At 39.4% G+C, this 8,213-nt stretch overlaps 1 long non-coding RNA gene across 1 annotated transcript; it reads right to left on the reverse strand.

Moving 5' to 3' along the window:
* Positions 1-1,743: 1,743 nt before the first annotated feature.
* On the reverse strand, positions 1,744-5,132 carry LOC106613512 (uncharacterized). The gene is made up of 4 exons (XR_001330495.2): positions 4,869-5,132; positions 4,208-4,288; positions 3,259-3,403; positions 1,744-3,027 (listed from the first exon to the last, which is right to left on the reverse strand). It is a non-coding gene; the product is annotated as an uncharacterized LOC106613512 (long non-coding RNA).
* Between the last annotated feature and the right edge of the window lie 3,081 nt (positions 5,133-8,213).

The raw sequence follows: 8,213 nt of genomic DNA on the forward strand, positions 1-8,213 counted from the left end.
CCTCATTGAGTGCAATGTAAAGCAGGTGGTTAGAGCGTTGGACTAGTTAACCGTAAGGCTGCAAGATTGAATCCCCGAGCTGACAAGTTAAAAATCTGTCGTTCTGCCCCTGAACAAGGCAGTTAACCCACCGTTCCTAGGCCGTCATTGAAAATAAGAATGTGTTCTTAATTGACTTGCCTAGTTAAATAAAGGTGTAAAAAATAAATCGGCCAAATCGGCCTCCAAAAATACCGATTTCCGATTGTTATGAAAACTTGAAATCGGCCCTAATTAATCGGCCATTCCGATTAATCGGTCGACCTCTAGTTCTTGGTCACCTCCCTCACCAATGCCCTTCTCCCCTGATTGCTCAGTATGGCCAGCTCCAGGAAGAGTCTTGGTGGTTCCAAACATCTTCCATTTAAAATGGAGGCCACTGTGTTCTTGGTTGACCTTCAATGCTGCAGACATTTTTTGGTACCCTTCCCCAGATCTGTGCCTCGACACAATTCTGTCTCGGAGCTCTGTGGACAATTCCTTCGACCTCACTGCTTGGTTTTTGCTTTTACATGCACTGTGAACTGTGGGACCTTATATAAACAGGTGTGTGCCTTTCAAAATCATGTCCAATGAATTGAATTAACCACAGCTAGATTCCAATGAAGTTGTAGCAACATCTCAAGGATGATCAATGGAAACAGAATGCACCGGAGCTCAAATTCGATTCTCATAGCACAGGGTCTGAGTACTTATGTAAATAAGGTATTTTTGTTTGTAATACATTTAAAAAAATTCTAACAAGCTGTTTTCACATTGCCATTATGGAGTATTGTGTGTAGATTGACGAGGGACATTTTTTATTTCATCAATTTTAGAATGAGGCTGTAACATAACAAAATGTGGAAAAAGTCAAGGGGTCTGAATACTTTCCGAAGGCACTGTAATTACAGCAGTGTAACAAATTATTATTGTTACCATGGTTGTTACACATGGGCAGGTTTCCACTAAATTCACTAACTTAGTGTTTCGCTTCTTCTCAGCTGCATACAGTAACAAATGTCACAAAGGTTGTGATCCCTCATGGATGTGATGGGTGTCTTAGAGATTATAGCCTATACTCAATAGGCTCTAATTACTTACCCTTGAATGTGCACTCAGTGTTGTTGCTAGCACTTGCCCTCAAAATAAAGTATACCATCAGGGGTAACTTGGTTAAGCTGGTAAAAACAGATCAGTAGGTCAGCCTCACTGACTGGGATCTAATATAGGTGTCAACCCAGATGTGGAAAAATACATTATTTCAAAGCGTAGTACATGTAATATTTGCCTAAGTACAATGTAATCACTAGCTGTTACACTGGATTTAGCTTGTTAAAATGAAGTGTCTCATGAGGGGTAGTTACCTGTAATTAATGTGTATTTATACAGTACATTACCCATCCTAACAACCTGGAACTCAGAATTAAAGCTTCTAGAAGCACTATATAAGTGGGAGACTAAACAAATTTGTACACCACAGAGTACATGTAATATCTGCGTAAGTACAATGTAATTACTAGGTGTTACACAGGATTTAGCTAGTTAAAATTAAGTATATCTTGACGAATACTTACTTGTAATTAGTGTGTATTTATACTGTACATTACCCATCCTGACATCCTGGCCCTCATTTTAAAGCTTCTGGAAGTTTCACTTAATTTCTGTACGCTATTGTAAAAGACAGATATAGCAACAACCATAAAAAAGTCAGCAAGAGGAAGATAATCTCTTAGGAACAGCTTTATTACATGATAACATTGCCATAGTTTTCCTGAGAGGACATTTGTAATGTAAAAACATTTGAATAGTTTACTTAAACATTGTTATCCGAGGTATCATTTCACAATTTAACATTTTTGTAAAAATATTTTTTTTACTAATCTACGAAGGCACAAGTGTCTGCAAACTGCCATAAATGTATCAACTGAAAAAGAACAACGAAACATGTGGTGCAGACATTCTTCTTTAAGAATGGTTATCTGAGGTAGCATTTCACAAAAAAATAAAACGACGGAAGCAAATATTTTTCAATGATCTACTAAGGCACAAGTCTCACAGCAAACTGCCATAAAAGTATAAACTGAAAAAGAAAAACACTTCTTTAAGAATTAAAACAGATTTTTCAGAGAGTTTTTCAATATATTAGGCTTCATGATGTAGGAGATGCAAAAAACATTCAAACTGGAAAATTTCAAAACACCATGTTGGCCTAATTAACAGAACATGGTTAATCTACCAAATCTTTGGTGTTATAGACCAAAGCTTTCCCCTTGCCTTCTTCTTTTATTTTAATTTAATAGCTCTGGACTGAGGGACCCAAACCATATTTTGCGATACTCCAGAAGTTTCTCTTTCTTAATGTTGTAATTTGTAAAGTTAACAATATTTTTTTTTAAATCTAATTTTTTTAAGCTTTTTTTATTTTCTATGGCAAATGAAAATACTGTGATCACAAAATACAATGACAGATCAATAACAGAACAAAAGTGAAATTATCTCCAGATCTACTTCTCCACACCTCCAACGGTATTTGAAGATGGGCCCAATATGTGCTTTTCTCCCTCCAAAAAATTCAGTCACACTTTATATCTCTTCTTAATGTTGTTGATCAGTTGTCCGAAGATGCCTCCCCTGTGTTTTTTGCCCAACCAGTAAGTCCATTCAATACATTTCAAATGGTTCTTCAACATTTTCTCTGATTGATTCCCTTTTAGTCTCCAGACCTGTTTTTTGATCATCTGCAAAGAGCGTTCAATGTGCTGTGTGTGGCTGCTCGAATGTGGATCAACAAAGTTCTGCCTGTGGTTCACAGTGTGATGCTGATAACCTAGTGGATTCAGCGCCTGCACATATGCTCTCCACGAGTCACTGTAGATGGTTGATCCTCTTTTGATGTTGTTTTCTAATGATCGGGATCAGTACTCTGCGTGAGCTTGAAGGTACCATTTTCAAATCGGGTCATCTATTACCTCTGTTGACCTCCAACATCCCAAAGACCCAGTTGTACTGTGAAATAAAAATTGAATAAAAGACATGACACAAAACGCAATACAAAGCAGACAGATCTGTGAAGTGTTCAAGTACTTTACAGTTTGGTAAACCACATATACAGTACTGTATTAGTGTCTATTCTTGTATCTACTCCATTGTTAAAAAAATATATGTATTTACATGGAAAAGAAAGATTAACACATCAAGAAGACTGCAATATCAACATCATCCTATTGAATAAAGTACCTTTCTTTTATGGCTGAATTTGGACTCAACGATAACCAAAAATGTCGCAGAAATCAATCGAATTTAATCGATTTCTGTGATGTCCGCCAAATTTGAAGGCGTTCCATTTCTTCAATCTTCTCAAAGCCTTTGTACACATACACACCTTTAAAACACATGAACGTTTGAGTTATACGTGTATGTCATTGTTTAAGTGAACACACACAAACACTATCATCCAGTGGAGGCTGCTGAGGAGGAGACAGCTCATAATAATGGCTGGAATGGAGTCAATGGAATGGTATCAAACACATGTGGTTGATACCATTCCATTGACTCCATTCCAGCCATTATTGTGAGCCGTCCTCCCCTCAGCAGCCTACCATAATATGTATACAGGTGTGTAGCCCGGATGACGCAACCTATGTGGTATACAGTGAGGGAGTGCTATGACCCACTGGTCTGGACAGGAGTCTTTGTTGGTGCAAATCCAACAGTTGTAATGGAAGGGGGCAGCGCTCGGGACTGTGTGTGGCTGTACATGTGGGTGTTTGATTGAGAAAGACACAGAGGAGAACAAAGCAGTAAAAGCACAACTCCCTTCATTATCGCCGCATCGTTCTGACAACATCAAACAGTCTCTCCAGATTCTGAAGTCAGGTGGACTTTGAGTTTGGTATCAGCCAGACTAACAGGTGTGAGCTTGTGTTAGCTGAATGTGCACAAGGGTTAACTTATTGTTTGTTCTTACTGATTACACATACAGACTTGCGTTTTGACAACGGAGGGATCAATAATTTAGTGCAAGGTCATGGAGATACTGTACATTTCCACCGGAAGAGAACGGCAAAATGCGTGCACGCATAATTACACTTCTTTGAACCGGAGACCGGTGTTTTTGCTAATATTTGGAATGACTCGGGTCATAAGCTTAAAAAGTGATCTGGATCTAGGCTAATTTATTTCTTACCTTTCTGAGCTTCTTTATTTGTGAACTACCAGCCAATCCATCCTGCTTCATGTCAATTTGAGTCATAGGCCTTGGGAGAAGCTGGTAATGAAATGTAAACCAATAGGAATGTTTCTATAGAACTATAGACAGAAATATGCATGCATTCAGGTTTACTGCTTGAGATGACTTCATATACTGTAGCTTAGTGAAGGCCCTATGCCTTAGTTTTAAAATGTCTCAAAGATCATTGACATGCCTAACAAAACAAACGTAGTTCCAGCACAGCTGCAACACTAACATGCTAATGTTGGCACACAAAATTGCAGAATACCCCTCTCATGTAATACAGTTCGTGCTCATGCGTCTACAACGTGCTTAGAGACTTCCCCATTGTTAATTGGTCAGGTTAAAAAGAAGTGTGCATCACTCAACAGGCCTAGTGAGTAAGCATAAAAGAGGACAGTGGGGGTATGGAGGCGTATAGATTGGCACTTTGCCAGTCACTCATTCGGGATACTATATAATGCAATCGGGTGCATAGTCCCTCTATTTTGCACACTGAATGATGAACAGTGGGTAGCTATAGTAATTGCACAATTATCAATATATTGAATAGGGTCAGGGTGTGCAATTTACATGAATTTAGTGGGTTCTCATTATCTAAAATGGGCTGACTTACCGGAAGATGAATCCCATCCGTTCATTTAGTCCATTATGTGAACTGACTTAACATTGATCCTTTCCGTATTGAGCATTTTGTTTTCCAGGGATGGTTACACATCCTATATGAAGTAATTACAGTAGTATAATGTTATTATAGTCACATACATTAACTTCTGCAGGCCCTCATAAACCGGGTCAGCAACAAAAGTATAAACAATGGAGCATTATATTTTCCTACGCAAATAGCACTTATCTATCATTATGTAATAGTGCAGAGTTACAATACTGTAGTGAACGGAGAGACAGGAACGGGAACCCTGGTCGTTGGGGTGAAACGCAAACACCCTATGCGTTGCGCAAACACCTCACAAGTACTCAACTGCAGCTTCATTAAATAGTACCTGCAAAACACCAGTCTCAACGTCAACAGTGACGTTGAGACTGGTAAGCTAAATTATCTTTTGTTTTAGGCAGGTTGGTTGTTTCGCAACAAAACCGACGCGTTGTGACAGCATTGAATTTGTCTGAACCGTCTCAGTGTTTCTCCTGCCGATGGGGCGCTTCCCCTTTAATTCCCTATTAAATAGCCAGCATCAGCTGCGCAGAAGTGGGTTGTGACAGTGTCGCGAGAGAGTAATTGTTCAAACCTCAGCTTGAAAGCTCGTTGATACCCAGTTTGTTTTGGTGTATTTAAAAGTGTGTACTGTAGCCGTGTCGCAGGATCAACCAGTATCGGATCTACTTATGTATATTGTTGGCAGGGGCGCCATATGGGGGGGAAAAGTTAGGACGATTCTAACGGCCTAATAAGAAATTATTAGAACATTAGGTACATTTTTTTCAATATTAAATCATTAACCTATCATCATTATTATAATAATTGATTTACAATGTACTAATACATCTAACGGTTCTTTATCTTTTCCTGTTTAGGACAAAAAGTAAACATGCAGAGAGCCTCTGTATTGCCCAACCCCCCCTAGCAGTGAATTGCGAGTGAGAAGTGCCGGAGCATCATGTCGCAGCTTCCTAAAGAAAAATCTGGCTTCCAAAAACTAAAAGAAAGAAAAGAAGGACAGGAGAGAGAAAAGAAAGGGCGACTGTATGTCACCCAATTTTTCACAAAGGAAGGTGGGTGTAGTCCTTGAGTGGTGGAAATTAACCTGTTAGCTTAATCCATAGTGAAATAGGCAACTTTTGCTCTCCTAACATTAGTTACTTAATATCTTCACAGAACATTCTGAGTGTACATTTCGCTCCTCTTTTAGCCAACATTTAATAAATGCAGGCAAACTTTTAGCAAGCTATTCATACTAAATTAGTTGTTGCTGCCCCTGCCTGGTGCCAGGCCCAACAGATGCAGTGTCAGGCTCAGCAGCCCTGTGTAGCCATCCCCATACCCCTGAACCAGCCCTACTCCTAACTGTAGAAGGAGGTGAGCAGCATTGTGTTGAATGACATGTCAGTTGGCATAGTTGCTGGTACTGCAATGCATTGAGATCTGGAATGTGATTCTCCAGTCAGGAAAAATCTCACTTGACACAAAGGCAACCAATATCAGAGCCTTAAAGGAAGAGATGCAGACTCTTAGAGATGGATGGGAGTCTCTCCTGTCTGAGGCAACACTGATTGCTACGCAAATGGATGTTGCATCTCAATTTAGCAATGAACACAGCTGCCATGAGGAAAAGGAAGAGATTCCATGATGAGACCTCTCAAGAGGAGACAGCTCAGGACAGTGCAGCAACGATGTTTCAGAACACAGTGTTTTTTACTGCTATGGACAACATCATAAGTGACATGGACACTGGGTTCCAGACCACTGCAAAAATTGTAGAATAATGTTCTGCTGTTCTGAAAGTTGGGCAGATTAGTGAGGATAAAGTCCCTTCTGTGTCCCAACCACTGATCATGAAGTATTCCAGAAATCTTACACCTGAGTTTCAAAATTAAGTAAGACACCTGAACACTGTATATGCTGCCACTATCCCCCGTAACTTGTCCCCTCTTGGTCTCCTGAATGCAATTTGTAAGATGCAGATGCAAAGCATTTTTGGAGAAGTGTGCATTGCTTTACGTATATTTTGCACACTGCCTGTGACTGTTGCTGGTGGCGAGAGAGCTTTCAGTAAGCTAAAACGGATTAAAAAAAACTATTTGAGGTCCACTATGTTCCAGGACAGGCTTTGCAGTCTTGCCATGCTGTCCATTGAAAGTCAGTTAGCTAGAAAGCTGGACTTCAAAGACTTGATCAGTGACTTTGCTAACAAGAAGGCTCGGCGCTGGGCTCTTGGTGAGTAAGGCTGTGCACGGGCCAGTGATAACTGTTAAATGGCATGGCTATGGATATTGGATCACTACACACATGATAACCACAGGCTGAGAACAGAATGAGAACAAGATATATCTCAAAGTAATGGCTGGATTGCCATAAAATTTGTTGTGCGCAATCAAGACCCCAAGTGGAAGAAACCTATTGATTTGGTGACCACTTGACCTTTCCTCTAGCGCCACCATCAGGCCTTTTCATTTCCATTTTGTTTTCCATTTCCACTTTTACAGCTGCTTATTTTCTAGTTGGTATGTATACTTAGTTAAAAAAATCTGCTTCTTTTTATTATTTTGTTTGTTATATGCTATAGATGATAATGTTAATTTATTTTAATTGAAGAGGTTAATGTATATTTAAGTTATATTTATTTTAAGTTATTCATTAATGTTAAGATCATTTTCCATTCAACAATTGTACCATTAAAATTACATTTAGACTGTAAAATCTTATAGAGGGTATCAGTCTTGCATCAAATAGTGAATTCTGCTGTATGCAGAATGTTGCATGCATGTCTGCACAGTGTTATATTTTCACAGCTCACTATCAGTAAGTATCGTACAGTAAATATTGGACTACAAGAGAGTTGCAAGTCTGCAAAGGTAGAGTTATTTAAAGCTTTGAATGGGTCGATTGGGTTCTGGAGGTGTGTGGTTACAGCAATTGTGCAGGGTTGGTGTGGCCTGTTGTAGTGGGGCCCAATGTGATATCTTTTCATGGGGCCCAAAATCCCTCGCTGTGCCTCTGAATGTCGGACTACTGATCTACGTTAGTCTTTGCTGTTCACCGTGGCCTTTCACGCTGGCAGATTGGATTGTCTGACTGATTACAACTTTTTTGCATATGGAATTTAATTTGTTTTGGTGCGATTTATACCGTGTTGGTTTATTTGTTCATTTGTAGTTGAAGACGACTGAGATTTCTGATCATCTTTATTGTGTGTGGAACAGGAGTTAATTTCAATCTGACGCAGCACTTACGCACCACTTTATTGTAGGACGATTGCGTGACTCAGGTCACTTATATACTGGG

Source organism: Salmo salar, chromosome 01 (genome assembly GCF_965601325.2).
Source record: "Salmo salar chromosome 01, fSalSal1, whole genome shotgun sequence".
Taxonomy (NCBI): Eukaryota; Metazoa; Chordata; class Actinopteri; order Salmoniformes; family Salmonidae; genus Salmo; species Salmo salar.